We start from the raw sequence: 27,189 nt of genomic DNA, 5'->3' as shown, positions 1-27,189 counted from the left end.
TCAACCAGATGGGATATGTCTCCCATCATGACTCAGATCCCTTACCTTAAGGCCTGAGTGCCAAACGGAAACGTCCAAAAAAAGGCTTACGTAACCCGTTTGCTATATTTTGGGACCAATCCTATAACAGTCAGAGAAAAGCCTCCGATTACAAAAATATATATTTGTCACTTGTATCAAATTAAGAATCTTGTTTAGTGCTGGATGCCGAGATGACCCATTCCCTCTCCAGCACTTACCTGTTCACATGGGTGTCCTGGGAGGAATCACCCTGGTGGTACACGTGCATATCGCTCGCGGCCGCCATGTAACTTCTTTTTTTATAGCGTGTGATGTCAGTGTTGTAATGTGATGACGCTCCCTGCGCGGGCCCTGTGCTGTGCACATAGGGACTCGTAGTTCCCAAAGGTAAAACATTAGATGAATGTTGCATCTTCCCGGAGTTACGCCTGTTCAAAGAATAATATGACTTGGGACATTTTGAGCTAAAAGCAAGCATTGCAGATGCACCATCCATTCCACTCAATTACGCGCACATTTAACATAGAAAAAGTCTGTTTATACACATTGATAAGCCGTAATAACACAAATAATAATATTCTTTTTTTTTAAATTTTTTTGTTTTTATATGGTTTACAGAAAGAAACTTTTAAAAAGAAAGCAAAAATTAAGAAAGCCATTTCCATTTACTTCGCTCCATACGAAACCACACCGTTTGTCGTTAGTCTATCTCCAAGTTTCTTCATTGGTGCCGAGTTCGATTCATTCAGCTGGAGTTTCAGGTCCTTCAAAAACATTACTAAGCCAAACATAATTTTTTGATCAGAGCCTTCACACATAACTTTCCACCAGTCATTAGCCGTGTAGGTACCGCGAGTCTCAAAGAGAGTTCCGAACAATTTTGTTCGTAAGGAGCGAAACTTTGGGCAGTACAAAGTAAAATGTTTTAAAGTCTCTGTTGGATGCTTACAAAAACGACAAGTCAGGTCAACAGTTTCTTTAGGGGACCAAGTGCTTGTATGATCTCTGGTCAGAAAAAGGTTAAGTCGAAAGTACAAGTATAATAGTCTTGAATTCTGATCCGGAGATTGTAACAAGTACGGTTGTAGTTTGTCCAACTTTCTTGTCCTCGTAATGAGCCATAAACAAATTGGCCAGGGACGGGGCAAATTTCACCGCCATTGCAAACCCCTTCGTCTGGAGGTAATAGTGTTTATGTTTCTTCCTTCTAAAAATATTTCTAGTGTTTTGTTTCTCCCTTCTAAAATTATGGTAACCCCAATGCAATTCGCATCTCCTGATTTCTGTGAGACAATATCCCTCCAAAGTGATGCAGAATGTCGGTATGTATGCGTTACTTACATTCCCCTTAATAGCTGGCTGACCAGAAACCTGACTAAAAGCACTGTTCCCAAATCACAGAGCGCATCAAGCAATCTGTCCTTAATAACCTTCCTTACCGCTGACTCTGAATCACAACGCAAAGTTAATTCATTAAGTGAACATTCACCTCCTGCACACATTTACACACACACAGACACGTCCACACAAGCTTAAACATATATGGTACATGTTATATTATGTTATGTTACTTGGCATTTATATAGCGCCTTATGTATCATTGGTATGATCTCAAAGTGCTGGTAGGTTGAACGCCCTTGGGAACCGCAGTTCAAGTCAGTAGAGAGAGAGAGTCATAAGGTGCGTGGGTGCACCGGATATGTGTCCAGCCGGTGTGGCAGTTGCATGAAAGCTGCTTCTTAGCGCTAGGTGTGGTGGTGGGGCAGTCAGTTGTATGTGTTCAATTCTGGAGGGTGGACACCCAGACTGATTTCTGGCTGCGTTAGGCCTGAGGAGACACTTAAGCTAGCGGTGTGTGCTCAGCTATGTTTATTTATTTTATTTATTTATTTATTTATTTGTTACACGCCCAAACCCTCAGGTGTCACGGCGAGGAAATAAGATGCCTTAGGAATTAGTCATATTCATACATTACATTAGTTGCTTTACATGATATAGGTTACAAACATATTCATAAAAATATACAGTGGCCTAAGTATTCACAGCAGTATCCGGTGGGAGGGGACCTATCTTTGGGTGCTAATATTGGTTGAATAGCCAGGTTTTTAGCTGTTTCTTAAAGATCGTGAAGGAGGATGCTTTTTTGATGGTGGTGGGTAGGGTGTTCCAGTGTTTGGGGGCTAGAGTGGTGAAGCTGCTGCCCCCTGCTCTTGCGGTTTTGAATCGGGGGGGGTCCAGGAGGAGTTTGTCATTGGATCTCAGTAGTCTTATATTAGTTTTAGGATGCAGAGTGTTGTTGAGGTAGATGGGTCCTTTTTTAGTGATGCATTTGTGGGTGATGCATAATGTTTTGAAAATGATGCGGGCTTTGATGGGGAGCCAGTGGGCATCTTTCCTGGTCTTGGATATATGGTCTGATTTTTTTATACCTAGCGCTGCCCTCAGGACTTTGTTTTGCAGAAGTTGCATTTTGGCTAGGTTGGTGTTGGAAGTGCCCAGTAGTAATACATTACAGTAGTCCAATTTCGATAGGACCAGTGCTCTGGCCAGGGTGAGGCAGTTAACTGGAGTCAGAAATTGGCGGCTGAGTGCAATTAATTTGGAAGTGTAGGCCGTGGAGGAGGAAAGTACATTGATCTGTTTAGTCATGGTCAGGCTAGCATCGAGGTACACGCCCAGTGTTTTTACTTGTTTTGATACTGGAATATTGGTGCCGTCGATGTTGATGGTTGAATATTCTGGCTGAAGGGTTGCTAATTTGGCTGGAGCTCCTACGATGAGGACTTCCGTCTTCTCATCGTTAAGACATAGGCTGTTTAATGCCATCCAGTTTTGTATGATGGCGTAAATTTTATTGATGGTTGAAGTGTCCTGGTCATAGTTGCCTGTAAGGGGTATTAGGATCTGAGTGTCATCCGCAAAATTTGTGTATATGACACCCATATCGTCGAGTGCTGAGAACAGGAGCTTGGTATATGCGTTATACAGCGTGGGGGAAAGGCAAGAGCCTTGGGGCACTCCTATGGGGACTGGGATGGGGTTGGCTGCTTCTTTGCCTATGGACACTCTGGAGGTGCGGTCAGTTAAGAATGATTTCACCCAAGCAGTGGCTGCCCCAGAGAAATTAAATTCACGGGCAAGTGAATTACAGAGTTTGTCATGGTCCACCAAGTCGAACGCAGCTGAGAGGTCCAACAGCAGGAGAATGCAGAGTTTCCCTGAATCTCTAATGGCATCCATCTGGATTTTGAGGTCCAAGAGAGCTGTTTCAGTACTATGGTTAGGCCTGAAGCCTGATTGTCTGGTACCGAGGAGCTGGTTAGATTCTAAATGGGCTTGAATTTGGTGGTAGGCTAGTTTGTCGATGATTTTGAGTAAGAATGGGACCGTGGTTATGGGGCGATAGTTGGTTGGAATGGTGGGGTCTAGATTTGGTTTTTTTAGAAGTGGTGTAACCCAGGCTTCTTTAATGCAAGTCGGAACTGTATTGGAGTTGAATGAGGCATTGACAAATTTAGTGATGAGGGGGGTCAGGGTGGGTGCACAGGCTTTGACTAGTTTGGCTGGGACAGTATCTCCTTTGCAGTTGGATGCTTTTAGTTTGGAGATAGTCTCGAGTACGAGATTGTGGGTGACTGGTGTGAATTGGAAGGGGGGGTTGGAGTTGTCACTGGAAAGGGTACAGGGATTAGAGGAGGGGGGGGGTTTTGTAGCTAGGAGTAATTTTTTGGAGTTGATTTTGTTTTGTAACATAGTGATTTTGGAGGCAAGAGCATCTTGTATAGTGGTACACCATTCTTTGCTTGTGTTAATGGGAGTGTCGGTCGGAAGTGGGTTTTCAAGTTCTCTAAGGATAGAGAAGAGCTCTTTGGAATCAGATGCTGCATTGCTAATGCGAGCATTGTAGGCGTTAGCTTTATGTGAGATGATAGCTGATTTGTAGAGGGTATTTGCGTCTTTGAATGCTTTAGCTGAGTCTGGGGAGGGATGTTTATTATGGGCATGCTCAAGAGAGCGTTTTTTCCTTCTAAGGGCGATTAGTTCCTCGTTGAACCAGAAGTTGGATTTTTTATTGAGGCGCCTTAGTTTGGAGGTTACCGGTGCTATGGTGTTAATCGCTGTGGAAAGGCATGTGTGGTAGTACTCAGCGATAGTAGTTGGGTCATTACTGAGGATAGATTGGGTATCTAGCAATTTATTCAAAGTGGGATCGAAGTTCTCAGCTGTGAGCTTTTTAGAATTTCTACTTTCGATGATGTCCATAGGTATGTTCTTGGGTATGCTGGGTTCGTCACTAGTGATTGTAAATTCTATGCAGAAGTGGTCTGTCCAATTCAGTGCGGTAATCGGGCCTAAGGTGATGTTGGTGTTGAGGGTGAGGATCCAGTCGAGAGTTCTGCCCTTGGTATGGGTGGGGGCATTGACGTGTTGGCAGAAGTTCATGTCATTTAGTGCCAGGATGAGGGCGGTTGCTTTGGAGTCTTGGTTGTCATTAAAACCTAGATTCAAGTCACCAATGATGATACATTTCGTTTTAGGTTTGAGGAAGGGCGCCAGTATTAGTGGGATGTCTGTTTCTGGGTGGCTGTTTGTGCTAGGGGCTCTATAGATGACAACTATGTTAATTGTGGTGTTTTCATTCAATGAGAGTTTGGCGAGTAGTAGTTCGTACCCTGAGATCATTTCAATGGAACTTGATCTAAGTTTGATAGTGTTTTTTGCAATGATAGCCACACCGCCTCCTGGAGTGGTGGTTCTGTCAGATCTGAGAATGGTGTAATCCGGTGGAATAGCCAGTGCTAGCAGAGGGCCTGAAGCTTGGTGTAGCCAGGTTTCTGTAATTACTAACATGTCAAGGTCAAGTTCGATGATGAGGTCATGAATATCAATGGCGTGGGCTCCAAGGGAGCGGGCGTTAATGAGTGCATTTTTGAGACTAATGGGGGGGTTGGGCTCCTTAGAGGGTGTGTTTATGGTTGGTGGGCCACCTAGTGGAGTGGTTTTAGTTGCTCTAGGCTGGGTGTGCTTGTCGTTGGTTGTGTGGGTCGTGGGTTTGGGTGATCTAGGAGGCTGCGTCTTGGTGGTAGGGTTGTGGTATGGTGGTCTAGTGCGAGTTCTTAAATGGGATGTTCTTTCATGTCCTAGGATAGGGTGTGTTTTACCATTGCTTGAGGGGTTGGGGTATACATGTGGATCATCAGTGATGGTCGAGGTGGGATGGTTTTCCTTACTGGTTGCGTAGGTGTCCTTGAGCCTGGAAAGGAGAATGGAGGAGGATGGGAAGGGAGGTGTGGTAGGGAGGAAGGGGGTAGGACAGGGGATGGGATGGTGTCTTGGGCAAGCTAGTTTGGAGAGCCCATTGCTGAGGGCGAGGAAGTGAGTGCCAGTGCACGGGGTGTCCGCTCGGACAAGGCAGAAGGGGAACATGATGCACAATGTCCAACTTAACATAGCTAGGGATATAGGGAGGCGGTGTAAAGAGTGGCTCGGCTCGCTTTATTAGCACCAATTGGGCTAGATACAGTAGTCAACAGTAAAATCCTGTTAGGCTAATAGCAGAGATCCTAGGAGGGCCTGTGAGAGGTCAGGGGCGACAATAAGGCACTGCGCAATATCACAGTGGTCTCTGGGCGACCATGGGGCACAACACAATATCACAGTGGTCTCTAAGCGACCATAAGGCACAACACAATATCACAGTGGTCTCTAGGCGACCATGGGGCACAACACAATATCACAGTGGTCTCTAAGCGACCATAGGGCACAACACAATATCACAGTGGTCTCTAAGCGACCATAGGGCACAACACAATATCACAGTGGTCTCTAAGCGACCATAGGGCACAACACAATATCACAGTGGTCTCTAAGCGACCATAGGGCACAACACAATATCACAGTGGTCTCTAAGCGACCATAAGGCACAACACAATATCACAGTGGTCTCTAAGCGACCATAGGGCACAACACAATATCACAGTGGTCTCTAAGCGACCATAGGGCACAACACAATATCACAGTGGTCTCTAAGCGGCCATAGGGCTAAATTTCTATAAGCATGGAGAGCTGGATAGTCTATTTCGATTGGGCGTACTGGATGGAGAATAGCAAATGCATAGTAGGCCACAGTAGCTGAGGTTCAAGTAGCATAGGGGAACACCTTATTGAAATAGTGCGGACATTATGGAAAGTCGAGCCTCATGCTTTGGGACTGTGCGAGTTGCGCGATAGTGGGCCGAGGTATGTGAGCGCAGCTCACTGCAGCGCAAGAAATGTTACAGAATGGCTCTATGTCATTAAGTAGAGCGTAGTTACTGGATCACAGTTTCAAGGTTTTTTGTTTCCCTGCTAGCAATGCAAAATAAGGCCCCAAGGCTTACCGTGATGGGGGCCCATCGTAGAGTAGGACGAGGCTCCCTCCGAGCTACCTTTAGGAAACAGAGGTGAGGGGATGGGCACTTCCTCGCCTTCCAGTCGCCAAACAGGCGCAAACAGGGCCTTTATACGGCCTTCATGCAGGCCGCCGGCGCATCCGCCTGCCGGCGGATACTGCAAGCCAAATATGGGGCAGATCGAGGCTCAGCCTCGCTGTGGTGCCGCGTCGCGCCCGGCATGGGCGGGTCAGGCGGAAGAATAAGACACGGTCAGGCAGGCCGTGTGGAGCTGGTCTGCGCTGGCTGAGGGATGCATCCTGGTGTCCGTGGCTGCAGGATGGGAGGGGGGCTCCTGCCCGCTACCCTCGAAGGTCGTCTTGATGAGGGGGACCTGGGCGCAAACAGGGCCTTTATACGGCCTTCATGCAGGCCGCCGGCGCATCCGCCTGCCGGCGGATACTGCAAGCCAAATATGGGGCAGATCGAGGCTCAGCCTCGCTGTGGTGCCGCGTCGCGCCCGGCATGGGCGGGTCAGGCGGAAGAATAAGACACGGTCAGGCAGGCCGTGTGGAGCTGGTCTGCGCTGGCTGAGGGATGCAGCCTGGTGTCCGTGGCTGCAGGATGGGAGGGGGTCCACATGGAAGCACTTACTAAAAGCTTGAAGCTGTATTTCTATGAGGTTTCAAGGCATCTGAAATTCAAAACTGCAATGTTCAGCCAAATGGTCTGCATCCCTGTTCTTGTCAGAGGCTGTTCCTGTTGATGTTGTGCCCTCCCACACTCTTTGCCCCTGAATGGTATTCCTTTGGGTTACACATCTTATTTCAATGTATAAATACCTTGGCTACATTCTATAATGTTATTCTTGGGGTCTATCTCTTCTCTAGGGGTTTATCGTCCCTCATAAAACCTCCAGGCGCTGATAGATGGTAACCGGATTGCTCAGCCTCGCCTCCCATTGGCGCATTTTGACTCCTGGTTTGACTTGAATTTAACGGCAGAATTGCTGGACTGTAAAGAAAAGAATAAACTAAACTCACGATTTCGAACGCACCGGTGGGCGCTTACGGGTCCAGACACTTTCTGTCCATGCGAAGTCCCGGTGACTTTTTAGGACCCATCAGACTATCTTAATAAAATCAGGAGATGACTCTTTTTCTTGAGATAAAACGATTATAGTTGTATATATTCTTGAGGGAGAGCACTGCCCACTATAAATTGACATGAAAATATGGCATACAAAGATCCATTGTCCGTGGAAATCCGTGCACTGTGCTTTGACGCATCAGCAAGGCTCTCCCAGGCACCCCAATGGCCAGGCGAGCCACTGCATATCGCGCACGTGCAGTAGATCTGTCCTATTGCTGAAAATGTTGCATTTCCTGTCCGGGTTTATACGGAAGAGGGTGTTTTGCGTCTGCTGTAGATTGACCTGCGGGGCCTACGCGCCTCGTTGGTTCTGGGGGCTGGATGGAGGGGTCTTTAGACAGAAGCTGACCTCTTATCTGTTAGGGGTGAGATGACAGCTCGCCTCCCTCGCAGGGCTCCTCTGTTTTGGTTGCACTGATCCTTTGAGGTATTCTGTCATCTCTGGGGGAGGGCGCCCGCGCCCCACCGAGCAGGAGATGACAGCCTGTTACTGTGTGTGTGTTTAATTAGGATGATGAGGAGTATGTGGCGGGTGTTAGTATGAGAACAGGCCTCCTTGCACCTGCTCAAGGAGAATGAACTGGCTTGTGCCCTCCTCATGCAGTGTCAGCTGCTCCTCCCCTGCCTGACCCCCTTCAGTTGCTATTGCAGAGGCCAGGTTGGCACTCAGCTTGTGCTTGGTTTGACAGGTGTGATCATTTCAGTGCTTTACCACCTGCTCAGCAATGCACATCTCCACCTCTACAGTGTTAATCTGCTCTCTGACATGCTGCCAATGTACCATATGTTGTGCAAATGTATGTGTGCTCCCCACATACAGCCACATGTCACAATGGTGATCAGTCACATAGCAATGAGGACCTGGAGCTCCTCATCAGAGAAGTTCTTCCTCTGCTGGCCAGTGTCCTGTGCCTGTTCATGCTGTACAGGTTGTGTCTTCCTGCCACGAGTGGCACTGGGTGTTGGTGCTGCTCCTGTCTGGCTGGAACCACGTTGGCATCCAGGTGCTGGGCCAACTGCGGACTGGGGCCTGCCATGTCCTCCTAGGGCTCGGGCAGGTGTCTCCATACCATATCTATGAACCCCTGGGGCTAGGGCATGTGTCTCCACACCACTTCCCTGATGCCCAAGGCCTGGGGCAGATGTTTCCTCTTCATGTCCCCCCCTATACAGAATGTGTCATAGTATCGCTGTGTTCTAGTTGAGTGGTGGTGTATAGGAGAGAGTAAGCGTGATAGTGTGATATGGTGGTTATCGGTAAAGCGCTTGAGATCGAGTACTCCATCTCTACCATCTATTCTATCTGTTTTATTTACTCTGTCTGTTCATTCCACTTTGTCTGTTTATCCATTTCGTCTGTTACATCCTTTTAATCTACTAGTCCTTCTATCCATTCCATCCACTCGACCCTTCATCTACATGTTCTACTCCATCCATTCCGTAGACCCATTTCATCCTTCCCATCCGTTTACTGTGTTCTATCCGTTCCGTCCTTCCTTTTCATTCGATCCGCTCCATGTGTTCCACTCACTCCACCTGTTCCATCCGCTCTATCCGTTCCATCCACTCCATCCGTTCTATCCACTCGATGTGTTCCATACACTCCATCTGTTCAATCCACTCCAGCTGTTCCATCTACTCAATCTGTTCTATCAACTCCATCTGTTCAATCTGCTTTATCTGTTCCATCCAGTCCATCCGTTCCATCCAGTCTATCCGTTCTATCCAGTACATCTGTTCCATCCATTCCGTCTGTTCCATCTACTCCATCAGTTTTATCTACTCCATCAGTTTTATCTACTCCATCTGTTCCATCTACTCCATCTGTTCTATGCACTCCATCTGTTCCATCCACTCCGTCTGTTCCATCCACTCTATCTGTTCCCTCCACTCCGTCTGTTCCCTCCACTCCGTCTGTTCCCTCCACTCCATCTGTTCCATCCACTCCATTTGTTTCATCAACTCCATCTGTTCCATGTACTGTATCCGTTTCATCCACTGCATCCGTTCCGTCCACTCGATTCGTTCCATCTATTCCATCCTTTTCATCTGTTCCATTCGTTAAATCTACTAATCTTTTCCATTCGTTCAATCTGCTCGTTCGTCTCATCCGTTCAATCTACTCATCCGTTCTATCCGTTCCATCCCTACCATCTACTCTGTCTGTTCCTTCCACTCCGTCTGTTCTATCCACTCCATCTGTTCCATCTAGTCCATCTGTTCTATCCACTCATCCGTTCCGTCTGTTCCATCCACTCCGTCCGTTCCATCCACTCCATCTGTTCCATCCACTCCACCCGTTCCATCCACTCCATCCGTTCCATCCATTCCATCCACTCAATCTGTTCGATCTAGTCCATCTCTTCTACCACTCATCCGTTCCATCCACTCCATCTGTTTCATCCATTCCCTCCACTCCATCTGTTCCATCTCGTCCATTTGTTCTCTGCACTCATCCGTTCCATCCACTCCGTCCATTCCATCCACTCCGTCCATTCCATCTACTCTGTCCATTCCATCTACTCCATCCGTTCCATCCACTCCATCCATTCCATCCAATCCATCTGTTCGATCTAGTCCATCTGTTCTATTCACTCATCCGTTCCATCCACTCATACACTCCATCTGTTCCATCCACTCCATCCATTCCGTCCACTTCATCTGTTCGATCTAGTCCATCTGTTCTATCCACTTATCCGTTCGATCCACTCGTCCGTTCCATCCACTCCGTCCGTTCCATCCACTCCGTCAGTTCCATTGTCATGACTGCAGCCTCCAAGGAGTCAGGTTTAGCCCAACTGCCTCGGAAGCTGGGTCACAACTTCATTTTCAGGCACCCATCGGCTCCCATAGGGGCCTTATGGACCTTGTCCTGGCGCCAGTGGCGCCAGGCTCATAAGGGGACCCAGTCCCGGCACAGGACGTGCCGGGCTCATGATGTAAGGAATGGTGCTTGGGTGGACCTACCGGCTGCAGGCCATGCTGCTCACTCCCCTGCAGGATGAAATCCTCATCCATCCATGGCTGGAACTACTTCACCTTCTGGGTGTGGCCAGCACCACTCCCTGGGACTGGATACTGGAACTATTCTGGAAGCTGGGACTTCTTACCTGGGCGAGGCTGCTGTGGAAGGAGACACCTAAGCACTCCAGTAGGACTATTTAAACCACGCCCGATCAGAGCAACGTGCTTCGCGTTATTCTGCAATAGCAGCAAGACGCTCACCGTGTCAGCTCCAGAGAATCTTCAACTTCTGCATCTAGGGAAGAGAAATCCGTAATCTTACCTTCTGAAATACCATCTTCGTCTTCTGCAGCATCTGAGAAGGGAAAAGAACACCAGGTTTGCACGAGATAACAACCAGCGCAGCACTTACCCAATCCATCGGTGCATCTCAAGCCACGGGCTGCAGCTTCCATTTTTTCGGCACCCTGTGGAAGCAAGGACATTGGTTAGTAACCATCGTGAAACTTTCCCTACCTGCGCTGCATTCTTCTCGCCTCCGCCGACGCTGCTACTCGCATCTGCAAAACAAAAGGACATCATTAAGAAATACAAAACTCCATCCATACGCACGTGTTTTGGGCAGCTCTCATCTTTCTCACTCCTTGGCGCATTCCTCGACATCTATTTTTCTACCCAGCTGCTTCTGCAACCTGAAAAAGGAAAAGAGACATTAAGAAGTGCTTTAAACTTCGAATTGACATTTTCTACTTACTTGCCTGCAATACCTTCGCCTTTCCATCGCTCTCCATTCAAGCAACCGCCGTTCGTGCTGCTAACGACGGCCTAGCTCCAAATCTTCATCCTCTGCAACCAAGAGGCTGGACAATTAACCAGTGAAGTAACTGGCTTCGGCGCCCCTGCACAGACGCAGGATGGAGAGCTCCGCTTTCACCTATATAAGGTGAGCACATTTAGCCTACGAACTACGTGGGGAGTACCAGGAAGGGGAGTCAGCTTGCCCAGTCAGGCTTATATATCCTATTAACCCCTTGCTCTCCCAATTGCAGACACCTCACCCTTCAGATCAAGATCTCAGTGAGGAGAGGGCCTTTCCAGGGTGGCATTCGAGGCCTGCGCGTGACCCTAGAAGACTCCGAGAACCCCCAGCCCAGACCTGCGCCTCCGAGGGATTCAGGTGAGCGTTACAGAACGCGAAGCCTACCGCAATATTCCCACCCAGGCGCAATGGAAACCTCGGACACAGATCAACTGGCTCAATTGCTTGGGGAACTAAGGGCAGAAGTACACGCATCTCGCCAAGAAACAAACGCTTTACGAAGGGAGTTGATCATGGCCAAGGAACGGACTGATGATCTGGCCAGACAGTTGCTACAGGCTCAAGCGGGACAGACGCCACTGCCTCCCTATGGAGGGGGCGGCACTCCTACAACCTCAAGTAATCCGGTGCAAATTAATCTGCCAGGGAATGTGCCTTTGGCCCCGCCCGAACGTTTTTCCGGTGATCCAAAGCGATATGCAGTATTCATCAATCAATGCCGCTTGCACTTTCTGTGTAGACCCGCCGCATTCCCAACGGACCAAGCCAAGGTAGCGTTTGTACTTTCCTATCTTAGCGGTAGTGCTGCAGACTGGTCCATTCCTCTCGTGACACAGGATGACCCGCTCCTCTATAACTTTCAAGACTTTCAGACCAGTATGGAAAAGTTGTTCGCAAGACATTCGCAGGGGCAGGCCTTGGACAATGAACTCCTGTCACTCAGACAAGGTAATCAGGATCTCCTGACTTACATAGCGTCCTTTAATAGACTGGTGGTTGAGACCAGGTGGCCTGAAGATAAGAGAATCACGCTCTTCTACAGAGGTCTACGTGGGGAACTTAAAGACATTTTAGCTCAGGTGGTGAATCCGCCGCAAGACTGTTCAGATTATATCGACCTAGTGGTCCAATTAGATCACCGGCTACAGAACAGGAAGACCGATCGATCCAGATTTGAAACCCGGGTACTTTCAAGACCTCAGAGCTCCGCTAAAGGGAATGACTCCGTGGAACCAATGCAAATAGGAGTAGTAAAAGGACCATTAACCCATAAAGAACGGGAAAGAAGAAAGCAATTACAGCTGTGCCTATACTGTGGGAATTCTGGACATTTCCTTCGTGATTGCTCAGTGAAACCGGTCAAGAAGACCGTAGGAGCTTCTGATAAAACTGCTGAGAAACTGGAATCGGGAAACGACCTCGCCCGACAAGCGTAGAGGTCCGCTTGCCGAGCGTTAGAACCAGTTCCTTGACCTCGCATTTGGTAATGCCTATGGTCCTCATATGTCCCAATAGACCAGATCGCATGCATGCTATCAAAGTATACATCGATAGCGGAGCAATCGATAATTATGTGGACCACGACTTGGCTACCAGGATGGATCTTCCCCTACGTCCCAAGATGGTAAAGGACGTAATCACTACAGTGGATGGTACTGAAATAGCTTCCGGACCAGTTTCTCATACCACCGTGGAGGTAACGTTGTTATGTCAAGGCGGACATCGGGAGAAGACCGTGTTTGATGTAATCAAGGCCCCGCAATTTCAGGTGATTCTGGGCATGCCTTGGTTGGAAAAGCACAATCCTCAGATAAACTGGCGAGCCAAGGTGATTCGATTTCCAGAATGCGCTTCAACCTGTTATCCTCAGCCCGAAATCAAGCTAGCAGCCATCACTTCCGAGGACCCCCGATTACCTCTGGAATACCAAGAGTTCAGCGACGTCTTTCAGAAAGATCAAGCCAACACCCTGCCTCCGCATCGGTCATACGACTGCCAGATAGACCTGATACCTGGGTCCACCCCTCCGTGCAGTAGAATATATGCCCTCACTGAACCAGAAAACCTCCATCTCAGGCAATACTTGGACCAGTACTTGGCTAAAGGATTTATCCGCCCCTCGAAATCCCCGGCTTCCTCAGCTTTGTTCTTCGTCCCGAAAAAGGAAGGTGACCTAAGAACGTGTATCGATTATCGCGCCCTGAACCAGATTACAGTCAAAAACCGATACCTGTTGCCCTTGATTCCTGAATTATTGGACCAGGTAAAAGGCGCCTGCATATACACAAAGTTAGACCTCAGAGGAGCTTACCATTTGGTACGCATTAAGGAGGGCGACGAATGGAAGACGGCCTTTCGCACTAAATATGGATTATTTGAGTATCAAGTAATGCCCTTCGGACTATGTAACGCACCGGCCGCTTTCCAGTTTTTCATGAATGATGTCCTCAGAGAACTTATTGATGTGTGCGTAGTCGTTTATATTGACGACATCCTGGTATACTCAGCCTCAGAATCTGATCATCGTAGACACGTCACAGCGGTTTTACAGAGACTTCGCCAACACTGCTTGTTTGCTAAACTGGAGAAGTGCACCTTTCACGCAAAGGAAGTGGAATTTTTAGGGTTCATCTTATCACCCAACGGAGTTCACATGGACTCAAGAAAAGTGGATGCTATCACCAAATGGCCTTCCCCAACTTCCGTGAAAGGTGTGCAGAGCATGCTGGGCTTCGCTAATTTTTACCGAAGGTTCATTCCTGAATTCTCTCGGGTAGTCCAACCTATCACGGCTCTTCTGAAAAAGAATAAAAAATTCGAGTGGACTCCAGAAGCCGAACAAGCCTTCCAAGAATTAAAAAACAAATTTATCTCTGCTCCAGTTTTAAGGCATCCCCGTCCAGAACTTCCCTACATCGTCGAGACAGACGCTTCCAGTCTTGCAATGGGGGCGGTGCTGTCACAAAGAGACCCCGACACGCACCAGTTACACCCTGTAGCCTTTTGGTCTCGCAAATTTTCGGCTCCTGAAATCAACTACACAATTACGGACAAAGAACTCTTGGCAATTAAGTCCGCCTTTAAGGCCTGGCGGCATTATCTTTTGGGAGCCCGGCACACAGTAACTGTAATCACGGATCACCGTAACCTCCAGTACCTGAAGTCAGCTAAAGCTCAATCTTCGAGGCAACTACGCTGGGCTTTATTCTTCGCAGAATTCGATTTTGTAATCACATTTCGACCAGGCGTTAGGAACGGAAAAGCAGACGCCCTTTCCCGGATAGGGGTAGACGAACTTACAGCTAACCCGGAGCCGGTGCCAATAATTCCTGAACAAAAGATACTAGGAGTAATCAACACATCATCCCTCGAAGAGATTAAAGCAAGGGTCAATCAACTCATAACTCCCGAAGATTCATCAAATTGGCAATTGAAAGGAAAGGATTTCACAATAGATCAGAACCTATTGTATTTCCAAGGAAGACTATTCTTACCCTGCGCTGACTTACAAAAACAGGTCATCCATCACCTGCTACCATGATTCTCTAATGGAAGGACATCCTGGAGTTGCCAAAACCTCAGAGAAAATTAAAAGGCATTTTTGGTGCCATCTTGGAGGAAAGATGTTAAGGAGTTTGTGGCTTCTTGTGGTATCTGCGCACAAAACAAGAGTCAGAAGGAAAAACCAGCAGGATTATTACGTCCAATAGACATTCCACCAGGCCCTTGGCACACGCTCTCGATGGATTTTATCACGGATTTACCCCCTTGCTCCGGATACAACACAATTCTAGTGATCGTGGACCTTTTTTCAAAAATGGCTCATTTTATCCCACTGAAGGGTTTACCTACAGCTTCCATTCTAGCCCGAGAATTTCTTGAAAACATTGTCCGGTTGCACGGTTTCCCTTCAGTACTAATCTCTGACCGAGGGAGCCAATTCATTTCCCATTTTTGGCGGAGTTGTTGTCGTTTAGCACAGATTGATGTACGACTTTCCACCAGCCATCATCCTCAAACCGATGGGCAGACTGAGAGAACTAACCAAACTCTAGAACAATATCTGCGCTGCATGTTGCATCAATCCGAGGGTACTTGGAAGGATGTCCTTTGGATTGCTGAATACGCTTACAATAATTCAATCCATTCTGCGACAGGAAAAACCCCTTTTTTCCTGCTGTATGGAAGTCATCCTCGAACCTCAAATCTGGACCCACCTCAAGCTCTCGGAACACCTGCTGTTGACCATCTGCATTCGGCGATAACTCAAGCATTTAAAGAAGCCACAGCTCATCTTCAACGAGCTAAAGAATCATACAAAAAAGGAGCGGACCAACATCGAAAAGAGGCTCCTCAATATCAAAAAGGAGATCAAGTCTGGCTGTCCACTAAACATTTATCTTTAAAAGGGCCACGCACCTTCAACCCAAGATATTTAGGACCCTACTCGATCACGGCCGTGATTAACCCAGTGGCTGTCAAACTAGAATTACCTACTCGAATGAAGATACATCCTGTCTTCCATGTTTCTCTCCTGAAACCTGTGCAACCCGGAACCCGTTTGACTAAACCTCCTGAGCCAATCCAAGTTGACGGAGAATCCGAATTTGAAATTCGAGACATCTTGGACTCCAAAATTTCCAAATCAAAACTATACTACCTGATTGATTGGAAGGGATATGGACCCCAGGAGAGATCTTGGGAACCCTCAGAATATGTACATGCACCTCGTTTAGTCCGAAAATTTCATCGGGCTTTTCCCAACAAGCCAAAACCTCCGGAAAAGACAAGCTTGGGAGGGGCCTTGAGGGGGGTACTGTCATGACCGCAGCCTCCAAGGAGTCAGGTTTAGCCCAACTGCCTCGGAAGCTGGGTCACAACTTCATTTTTAGGCACCCATCGGCTCCCATAGGGGCCTTATGGACCTTGTCCTGGCGCCAGTGGCGCCAGGCTCATAAGGGGACCCAGTCCCGGCACAGGACGTGCCGGGCTCATGATGTAAGGAATGGTGCTTGGGTGGACCTACCGGCTGCAGACCATGCTGCTCACTCCCCTGCAGGATGAAATCCTCATCCATCCATGGCTGGAACTACTTTACCTTCTGGGTGTGGCCAGCACCAGTCCCTGGGACTGGATACTGGAACTATTCTAGAAGCTGGGACTTCTTACCTGGGCGAGGCTGCTGTGGAAGGAGACACCTAAGCACTCCAGTAGGACTATTTAAACCACGCCCGATCAGAGCAACGTGCTTCGCGTTATTCTGCAATAGCAGCAAGACGCTCACCGTGTCAGCTCCAGAGAATCTTCAACTTCTGCATCTAGGGAAGAGAAATCCGTAATCTTACCTTCTGAAATACCATCTTCGTCTTCTGCAGCATCTGAGAAGGGAAAAGAACACCAGGTTTGCACGAGATAACAACCAGCGCAGCACTTACCCAATCCATCGGTGCATCTCAAGCCACGGGCTGCAGCTTCCATTTTTTCGGCACCCTGTGGAAGCAAGGACATTGGTTAGTAACCATCGTGAAACTTTCCCTACCTGCGCTGCATTCTTCTCGCCTCCGCCGACGCTGCTACTCGCATCTGCAAAACAAAAGGACATCATTAAGAAATACAAAACTCCATCCATACGCACGTGTTTTGGGCAGCTCTCATCTTTCTCACTCCTCGGCGCATTCCTCGACATCTATTTTTCTACCCAGCTGCTTCTGCAACCTGAAAAAGGAAAAGAGACATTAAGAAGTGCTTTAAACTTCGAATTGACATTTTCTACTTACTTGCCTGCAATACCTTCGCCTTTCCATCGCTCTCCATTCAAGCAACCGCCGTTCGTGCTGCTAACGACGGCCTAGCTCCAAATCTTCATCCTCTGCAACCAAGAGGCTGGACAATTAACCAGTGAAGTAACTGGCTTCGGCGCCCCTGCACAGACGCAGGATGGAGAGCTCCGCTTTCACCTATATAAGGTGAGCACATTTAGCCTACGAACTACGTGGGGAGTACCAGGAAGGGGAGTCAGCTTGCCCAGTCAGGCTTATATATCCTATTAACCCTTTGCTCTCCCAATTGCAGACACCTCACCCTTCAGATCAAGATCTCAGTGAGGAGAGGGCCTTTCCAGGGTGGCATTCGAGGCCTGCGCGTGACCCTAGAAGACTCCGAGAACCCCCAGCCCAGACCTGCGCCTCCGAGGGATTCAGGTGAGCGTTACATCCATCCACTCCATCCGTTCCATCTACTCCATCCGTTCCATCTACTCCAACCGTTCCATCCACTCCATCTGTTCTATCCACTCTACGTGTTTCATCCGTTCCATCGTTTTAGCTACTGCTGTTAGGCAGAATCCTGTGCAGTTCTCTTAGGGAGCACTACAGAAGATTAAGACTAGAGGTGAGAGCAATAAATCCCCTTTGGTATCAGTCTGTACCACAAAGATTTAGTTGGTAGCCGTGGCTGAGCAGTCAGACTTATCTCAAGAGGGAGATGAGCAGTATTCAGGGTTTACACAATAGGCCTACACTACTATGGAACAAGGAAACACTGACCGAAGCTTTGTATTAAAAAGTATATATATATTTATTTTATACACTTCTAGTAAAACACATTTATCACAGTTATAAAGCAAGTTAAATTAAGTCAAAGGAAAAAATATACACACTCCCAAGTTAAATTGTAGACCAGGTGAACCAGAGTGAAAACTGAGCAAAACGGCACAGTGAAAACCACACACAAGGGATCCTCTATCAATTTCTCACAAGGGAGGGAAAGCACAAGTTATATCGAAATAGCTTTTTACACACCCTAGCAACACTTCCCATAAGTTTGTGAACCAGATTAAACAAGACAGTGTAGTGAAAACTGAGCAAAATGGCATTTCACAAGGTTTAGAAAGGGGAAGAAAATGGTAGTTATAAGAAGTAGGTGCACCAACACAGTTCTAAGTGAGAATCAATCTAAAGAAGGCAGATCTAACAAATGTAGCCAGGGTCAGTAGGCCTGTGCCAGAGTCAGTGGTACAGGGCAAGGGCCCAGGAGCAAAAGGTTCTTGTAGCTGCAGTCAAGTCTTTGGTTAACGATTTCGAAAAAGTGGATGCAGAAGTTGAAAAGACAATGTTAAGAGAGAGGGGCGGCCAACCCAACAGGTAGGTAAAGGATTTAAAACACCTTTAGCGCTACCGCGAAGAAAGGGCGGCCTGGCGAAACAATGTGACTTTAAAATGAAGAAGTGGCTCCTGCGGTGGCGGTTGTTCCTGGTAGTTCGTGCAGTTCGGGTGATCCAGCAGAGGAAGAGAGGCTCTCGTCGTGGAGGAAAGTTCGAGTTACTGCACTACCCAGGGATGAAACCAGCCGCGGTGCTGCCCAACGAATAAAAGGTACGCTCCTTTAAATCGTGGTCCGGGCGGACTGGTGCCTGGCTGTCCGGCCTCCGAGTACAGGGCACGGGAGATTCGACCAGGGCAGGTCCGGGAAGGCAATTGGCAAACTGGTTGGCCCCACCAGCTCAAGAGAAGAAGGCTCTTGCAGATGAAGATCTTCTCTCGTCGTGTGGAGAAAAGTGGTGAGACGCTGCAGCAGGGCTTCACCGGTGGTTCAGTCGTTGCAGATGTCTTTGGCTTCTCTCCTCTTCGGCTTCTTAGTTCCAGTGGCGACGTCTTGCTCTTCCAGTCCCAGGACCCTGCTTTTGTGCAAAAAGATCCCAGTTCATACAGCCTAGCTGTCACTCACACAGTGGAGTGGTCATCTTGGCGAGAGACCCTCCAGCCTATCAGGATAGAGTGTGACATGGGTTGCTGAGCCAACGCTGTCCCGGGGTCCTACTCCCCCTCCCACACAATGGACCCACCCCATACTCAGTGGTGCCGAAAGGAGGGCTTCTTGGTAGAAGCCCGCCAAAAGGACGAACAAAGGATCCCCGACCTGGGTTAGGAGTTTAGAGAAAGACACGAGAAAGAAGTTATATTAAAGTTCTGGCAAATAAAACCTACCAGAGTCAAGTTAATATTAAAATTCACTGGTGGTATGTTAGAGGCTGTCAGAAAAAGGGGTAGCCTCGAACAATGGGAAAATCCCATAGGAAAATATTTGCGGTCGAATATTTACAGTAGTAACCACTGCCACCAGCCAGAAACTTTTGAGAGAGGGACTGTACGGTACCCTCTCGAAAATTAACAGAAGGGAAAAACTATTAACCCTTTCCAGTACCTCCATAGTAAGATGGGTTGTACTGGTTTAGTTCATAAAAATTGACTAATAAAGTCAATTGGGACTTTACATGCCCTGGGAGACAGAAGTCCGTCCCAGGGTATGGAGACTATGTTTGGGGGTCGCTACGACACCCCTGTGTCACTGCACTGAGGGTGCTGTATAACAAGGTGGTTCCTATGCGGTTGAGAAAATCCCATAGGTATTAAACACAAAAATAGCCTAGAACACACATAGCAAAAATGCCTAAGAGTGGGAAAAAGTGTCTCACTCTTAGCAGGAAAAAGAAACAAACCCCTCAAATCCAGCAAAGCTGCTGGGGGACTCTATAGTTAAGGGAAATTAGCCATAGAATGAGAATTCTCCCTAACACATACCCCCCCCACCCTCTAGACTAAGGGACAGGAGGATGTAATCCATTCCTGGATGAGTCTCTTACCTCTAGTCGGGTATAAACATCCTAGAGAGACCATCAGCATTTTGGTGGTGACATCCTGACCTGTGCTCAATGGTAAAATCAAACCCTTTGAGGCAGATTGACCATTTTAGCAGTTTTGGGTTTTCCCCTTTCATTTGCATCAACCATCTCAGGGGTTGGTGGTCTGTTTGAATGATGAAAGTAGATCCATACAAGTATGGTCTAAACTTCTTCAAAGCCCACACAGTGGCAAAACATTCTCTCTCAAGTGTTGCCCACCTTGTTTCAGGTTCCTTCAGTTTCCTACTGATGAAGCAAATGGGGTGCTCCCTACCTTTCTCATCCAGTTGACCGAGTACTGCACCTATACCTATATTGGAAGCATCTGTTTGTACAATGAAGGGTTGGTGGTAGTTAGGAGCTCTGAGAACTGGAGCTTGACAAAGGGCTTTCTTCCGGCTTTCAAAGGCCTGATTGCACTCCTCATTCCATTTGATCTTTTTAGGGAATTTAGGAGAAGAGATTACATTCAGTGGAGAAGCTATGGATCCACAGTTCTCAATGAAATTCCTGTAATACCCAGTGAGGCCTAGGAAAGCTCTCACCTGGGTTTGAGTAGAAGAGGTTGTTCAATTTTGCACAGCTTCAATCTTGTTGAGCAAAGGCCTTATTTCACCACCTCCTACCTCATGCCCAAGGTAGACCACGTTACTCTGGCCAATTTGGCATTTACTTGCCTTTATGGTCAGATGGGCCTGCTCAAGAGCCTGCAAAACATATCCTAGTTGGTCAACATGTTCTTTCCAAGTAGGGCTGAACACTGCAATGTCATCCAAGTATGCCATGCAGAAGTCCTCCATCCCATTCAGAACTTGATTAACCATCCTTTGGAATGTAGCAGGTGCATTCTTTAATCCAAAAGGAATAACCTTAAACTGGTATAAACCAACTGGGGGGGAGAATGCAGTTTTCTCCTTGGCATGGTCAGTCATGGCTATTTGCCAATAGCCTGACGTGCGATCAAATGTGCTGAGGAACCTGGCTGAACCAAGTCTATCCACCAGCTCATCTTTCCTTGGGAAAGGATGGGCATCAGTCTTAGTGACTGCATTTAGAGCTCTATAGTCCACACAGAATCTCAACTCCTTGGATCCTGCCTTTGGTACTAACACAACTGGGCTAGACCATGGGCTAGTAGAGGGCTCTATTACCCCGAGATCAACCATCTTGTTGACCTCTCCTTTGATGTGGGTTCTTACATTTTCTGACATCATGTAGCCCCTGCTTTTGACAGGTAAACAGTCACCAGTTTGGATATCGTGCTGGCCCCAAGGGGTCAAGCCTGGTTCTAGAGAAAACAGGGGGCCAAACTGATTCACCAAAATGTTGCACTCCTCCTGTTGCTCAGGTGTCAGATTAGAAGAGAGATTAACTCCTTCTATTTTCTCATCTAAAGGTTTGCCTCTGAGGAGGTCAGGTAGAGGTTCACTCTCCTCCTCCTCTTGAGCTGAAGCTAGAAGCAGAGCTCCCAGTTCTGGTCTTGAGACATACACTTTTAGACAGTTGGTGTGAAAGACTCTAGGAGCCTCCTTAGGATTGCATAAGTCCACCAGATAGTTCACCTCTTCAAGTTTCCCCACAACCTTGAAGGGTCCCATCCATTTGCCCTGCAAGGCCCCCTGCCTTGTTGGGATCATAACAAGAACTAGCTGGTCTTGAGCGAACTCAACCATGTTGGCCCTCTGGTCATGCCAATGCTTGACCAGAGCCTGACCTGCTTTCAAGTTATCACTTGCCTCAGCCATCATGTGTGACATTCTCCTCCGGAGTCCTATCACATAGTCAGTGCCTCTGACTGGGGTGGGGGAAGGTGCCACTCTCCAACCCCTCCTTGATCAGGGCCAAGGGACCTCTGACCGGATGGCCATAGAGAAGTTCAAAGGGACTGTAACCCACTCCCTCCTGAGGGACTTCTCTATATGCAAAGAGAAGGCATGGCAGTAGAAGATCCCACTCTTTCTTAAGAGGGTCCTCTAAAGCTCCTATCATGCTCTTCATGGTTCTATTAAACCTTTCTACCAACCCATTTGTCTGCGGGTGGTATGCTATTGAGAACTTGTAGGTAACTCCACAGTTTTCCCACATGGCCTTCATGTAGTGGGACATAAAATTTGACCCCCTGTCGGATATGACCTCCTTAGGAAACCCAACCCTGGTAAAAATACCAAGGAGGGCCTTAGCCACAGCCTGAGCTTTAACAGTCCTCATAGGAATGGCTTCAGGGTATCTAGTAGCATGGTCTACTACAACAAGTATAAACCTGTTGCCTGAAGAAGTCGGAGGATCAATGGGACCAACAATGTTGATTCCTACCCTCTCAAATGGTACTCCCTCCACAGGGAGAGGCACTAAAGGTGCCACATTCTTGGAGCCACTTTTACCAGAAGTTTGGCAAGTGTGGCAACTCTTGCAATACCTATCTACCTCAGCCCCCATTTTAGGCCAATAAAAGTAGAGAGAGAGCCTTTCCTTGGTCGTCTTGAAACTCAAGTGACCAGCCAAAGGTATCTCATGGGCGAGTTGCAAGAATTGGAGTCGGTTTGCTTGAGGCACTACAAGTCTTCTGTAGTCCCCAGGGATTGACTCTGTTGGTTCACTATAGAAGAGACCATCTTCCCAGTGTAACCTATACTTCCCAGGCTCTTGCCTTTCAAGCTGAGAAGCTGCCTGGTGGCGAAGACCTTCCAGAGTTGGACATTCTCTTTGTCCCTTACTGAAGTCTGCCCTGTTGGGGCCACCTTCTGCCAGTAAAGACTGCAGCTCAGGATGGTCCACAGGATCAAGATCTCCAATGAGCTCCTGGCCTCCTACTAGGTCTGAATGTGCAGGCTCTAGTTCAACCACACAGGGTTGTACCTCACTCTCAGCCTCAGCTAGAGGAGGAATCACAGGTGTGATTTTTGACAACCTAGGAGATTTCCTGGTTTGCAGCACTGGGGTGTCTTCTGCTGGTTTCTTCTTTGAAGTCTTGGGTTTCCCCTTTGCTTCTGGTTTCTTCTTTGAAGTCTTGGGTTTCCCCTTTGCTTCTGGTTGCTTGGAAATAGCAGTTAGTAACTCCAGTGGAGTAGGAGTGATTTATTTTTCTATCATCTCCTCAGGAGAGCCCCTCAAGGTTCTCTCCCATGCAGGTGTGGTAAGCTCCTGTAATCTCTTACTAGGAGGTCTGGGAGTACTTGACACTACTCCCAGGTCTTTCAGATCATTGCCCAACAGCACCCTTCCTGGTACTTCAGATTGTACACTCACAGGTATCCTGACAGTCATTTCATTGCACTGGATGAGAGCTGGTAATTGGGGAAGCATCTACACAGGCCCTCCAGCTAACTTGGTGAGGCATTTGGTTGCCTTAGCAACATCCTCCACCTTGAAAAAAGATGTGTCCACCCCAGTTATGCTGGCCCCAGTGTCTCTAACGGCAGGGGTCTCCTGACCATTAACTAGGACACTGTCTTTATAATACTCTTTAGTATTAGGAGGGATAGAATTATACACATCTAAATTCTGTTGTTCCCACAACCCTAGAGATGCTAAAGATACACTAGCTGAGACTCCAATGGGGTCTTCAGCTAGTAGTTGAAAGTTTCCACTGGCTATATGTACTTCCTCCTCTGGAGCGAAGGCTAAGGAGACAGTGTGGAACCCTGAAGGTTTACCCTTACATCTGGGATCCCCTTTCACATGATCAGTAGAGCCACAAACATAACATTTTCCAAATGTCTTTATGAATGGTGGCTTGTTCTGACCCCCTTCTGGTCTCGGACCAGAAGGTGCACTAGCCTGATTAGGTTTCCCTTGTGGCTTACCCTTAGAATTTAGTTTGGGGCCCTCTTTGGAATTGGAATTATTTGAATTCTTTTTGTTGTCTTTCTTTGGCTGCTTTCCCTCATCCTTTTTCTGAGTTACCCCTGAATCCTTGTGAGTAGCCCTGTTGGCAACCCACAAGTCAGCAGCCTTAGCTAGTTTCTTAGAATCCAGTTCTTTTGAATCAGCCAAGTGCTGTCTGATCTCAGGCGAGCAGGCATCATAGATAGACTCCATCATTACAAGATTTCTCATTCCTTCATAAGTGTTAACTCTATAACCCTTAATCCATCCCTATAAGTTCTTCAAACACTCATTCACCCAAGTAGCCCATGGGCTACTATCATGCTTTTTGAGGGCCCTACACCTCTTAAGGTATTGGTAAGGAGTCCTCCCAAATCTAGCTATTAAAGCTAGCTTTACACATTCATAATACATCCTATCCACCTTCCCCAACTCCATTACCACATCTGATGCAACAGGGGGGAGCCTAGCAAATAACCAGGGGATCAACTGATTCCATGTGATATCCTGGAGCCCATGATTGTATTCAAACATAGCAAGCCAATCTAATACATCCAGCTTAGGTTCATATATACCCACAATCTCTTTAGGCATCCAGGGTCTTTTTGGACTGGAAGATCTAGAGGATTCGGGGAGAGAAGCATTTTCCAAAGACAATTTCTTCATCTCAAGCTCATGGTTGAGCTCCATTTCTTTGCGCCTTAGTTCTTGATGTCTCTGTTCAGTTTGGGCACTCATTCTTTTGAATTGTAGTTCAAGTCTAATTTTTTCTAGTGAGATAAATTCAGGACTTAATGTGGGACCTGGTAAGGGTCCAGTAGCCACAGGTTGAGGTCTTTGTTGGGTATTTTGTGTAGATTTGGGGCCTGGCGGTATTTTCTTACTGCCGCAAAAATAATTTAGCAACAATCACTTCTTGTATTCAGATTGGGTTATGTATAATAATAATACTGTGGATATGCATTATTTCAGTACACAGACATATTTAGACATCTCCTCTTTTTTACTTGCCCCATCTAAGTCAGTCTTTAACCTGTTAATTAGCTGGGTATCATTTTTTTGCATTCGCAGGGACCTATTCAATATAAACCAGATCTTGGCACATAGCCGTATCAGACAATCTTTCTCTGCATGGTCAAGTGGCACAGCGAGTAGAGCGCTCGCTTTGACATCCGTGCAGAGCCTGTTAACGCAGGTTCGAATCCCGGCGGGGCCAAACTCAGCCTTTCATCCTTCCGAGGTCGATAAATGAGCACCACACACCGTGGGTAATAATAAGCTGCGCTTAGATACCTGAGGGTTCGTAGCGCTATATAAATGCCTAATTATTATTATTATTATTGTTTTTCAGCTGCATTTAATAATCTCAGAAGGCAGACCTGAATTATGCTGCCTGCTGCAAAAATACTGTCTAGTTTTTCTTTCTGCACTTTACCATGAATGCGGTTGTGCCATTCTGTGGCATTGTTAGATGACCACGTCCCATGTGCAAACAACATTGCCTCTAAATATTGCACTAGCTCTGGGAATGTGGCTTCCATTTGAGACATTCTGAAATTCGTTTTTAGTGGCATACTGCTATTATGAAATGGGTTCCCTTTAATGTACAGATGGCAGTGTGAGACACGCTTGCCATGCCCAGTAGGTGCTCTATGGTCACTTTCCCGGCCTGCAACGCACCATAAATATGTTGGGTATTTTGTGTAGATTTGGGGCCTGGCGGTATTTTTTTACCGCCGAAAAAATAATTTAGCAACAATCACTCCTTGTATTCAGATTGGGTTATGTATAATAATAATACAGTGGATATGCATTATTTCAGTACACAGACATATTTAGATGGTATACATTTGTTGGTATGCGCGGTTGGTATGCGTGGTTGGTGGTATTTTTGGTGAGCATAATTCCTTTGTTTTATTTGTGGCCCCAATATCAAGAACCCTTTATTTTTGTTTAGATTGTTCGTGTGATCACTAGAGAGGCCCCAGGCTTACATTTCAGGAACACCACATTTTCAATTGGAGTGCCACCATGGGCTGTCCTCGCTGTCTTATCTACGGCAGGGAGCTAACATGCGGTATTTATCACCAACTTATCTACATCGGTGAACTATGTCCAGGGCCTCTCTTTCTGCTGACTCATGTACCTCCAGCAGGCTATAACACACAGTTATTTATAATTGCTCATACTGAATGAAATCGTGCACACAGCTGCAGCCAATCTTATTTTTAGCTACCTTAAAAATGACAATTGCACTGTCTAAACATCTCCCCACATCATCAGCACTGTAATGGTAAATGCACAAAGGAAAGAGAAAATAAAACACACTACCTGTCTGCTTTCAGATATTTTCGAGTATTATAAAAGTTGCATTTAAACACTATCTCACCCTTTTCACAGAAATAAATGAAATAGCACAGTCAACATTATCTGTAACAAAATGAGAAGAGGGCGACGAGAACAGTCGCAACATTAAACCTGATGATAAGACACTGGAATTCTTTCTTCTACACTGACTGAATAGTTTTGCATTCACGCATACTGCCCCCGTACTTTGCAATGTATAATTACCTAATCTGTTCAGCATGTGAAATTCTTCGGCTGGTCGCCTTCTGGATGTGGCAATTCCCTCTTCAAGCACCCCCAGTGAGAACAGGCATCTGCCGTTACTCAAACCAGGGTTATTGTCTGGGATTCCCAGTCTCTGCAGCAGTGCAGCTGGGATCTGCTTTTTCAATCAGGAACTCAGCCACCAGCCAGGTCTTTCTCCCAGCTGTGTGAAAAGTCTTTTCGCTCTCTCCTTCCCCCAGATCCTACAAGAAAACTTGGTTACAGCCTCTAATATGATGCTTGTCCAATAAGAATCCCTCATGTTCTATCCTCCTCCTGCACACAATAGAAATCTTTTACAGTAAGCAACTGTAACAAAACTGATTTCCTGCTATTCGAGTCTTTGCTTCCTGCAAATATTGTGGACAGAGCAGCACAGAGCAGCAAAAAGAAAAAAAGAATCTGGATGCGCGTTTAAAATGACTTTCAGAGCCTGTCTTTTCAATCCATTTTGCACTGGAGAACACATTATTTTATTAATGAGTTAGCATGTTAGTTTTTTGTTAATGAGGTTAGTTCATTAATCCTCAAATGTGTCTCCTGCAACAGAGGAATTTCAGGTAAAAAAATATATGCTTTTAACTGTGAAGAAATTATTTGCATTTTATCTGTAGTAATCGTTTTTGACTGCATAGCCTGTTTTCATTTACATGTCCATGTTACACTGGCAACACATGCCTTGCTATACCACCTTATAGCAATGCACCAAACCCATGCAGTGGTGCTGCACTTCAAAAAGCATGCTA

The 27,189-nt window shown here is 47.0% G+C and overlaps 1 protein-coding gene and 1 long non-coding RNA gene across 4 annotated transcripts in view; one reads left to right on the top strand and one right to left on the bottom strand.

Moving 5' to 3' along the window:
- LOC138493297 (uncharacterized) overlaps positions 1 to 288 on the bottom strand; it is a 29,353-nt gene extending 29,065 nt beyond the window's left edge. Inside the window, exon 1 of the long non-coding RNA XR_011276360.1 lies at positions 240 to 288. This is a non-coding gene — a long non-coding RNA (uncharacterized lncRNA). The remainder of the gene's footprint in view (positions 1 to 239) is intronic.
- LOC138492131 (uro-adherence factor A-like) overlaps positions 1 to 27,189 on the top strand; it is a 1,977,591-nt gene that overhangs the window by 999,903 nt on the left and 950,499 nt on the right. The window lies entirely within an intron of this gene.

The sequence above is a fragment of the Ambystoma mexicanum genome, chromosome 10 (genome assembly GCF_040938575.1).
Source record: "Ambystoma mexicanum isolate Mex_15411 chromosome 10, UKY_AmexF1_1, whole genome shotgun sequence".
Lineage (NCBI taxonomy): Eukaryota > Metazoa > Chordata > Amphibia > Caudata > Ambystomatidae > Ambystoma > Ambystoma mexicanum.
Note: the sequence above shows the minus strand (reverse complement) of the source record. Positions and strands in the feature narration are given on the sequence as shown.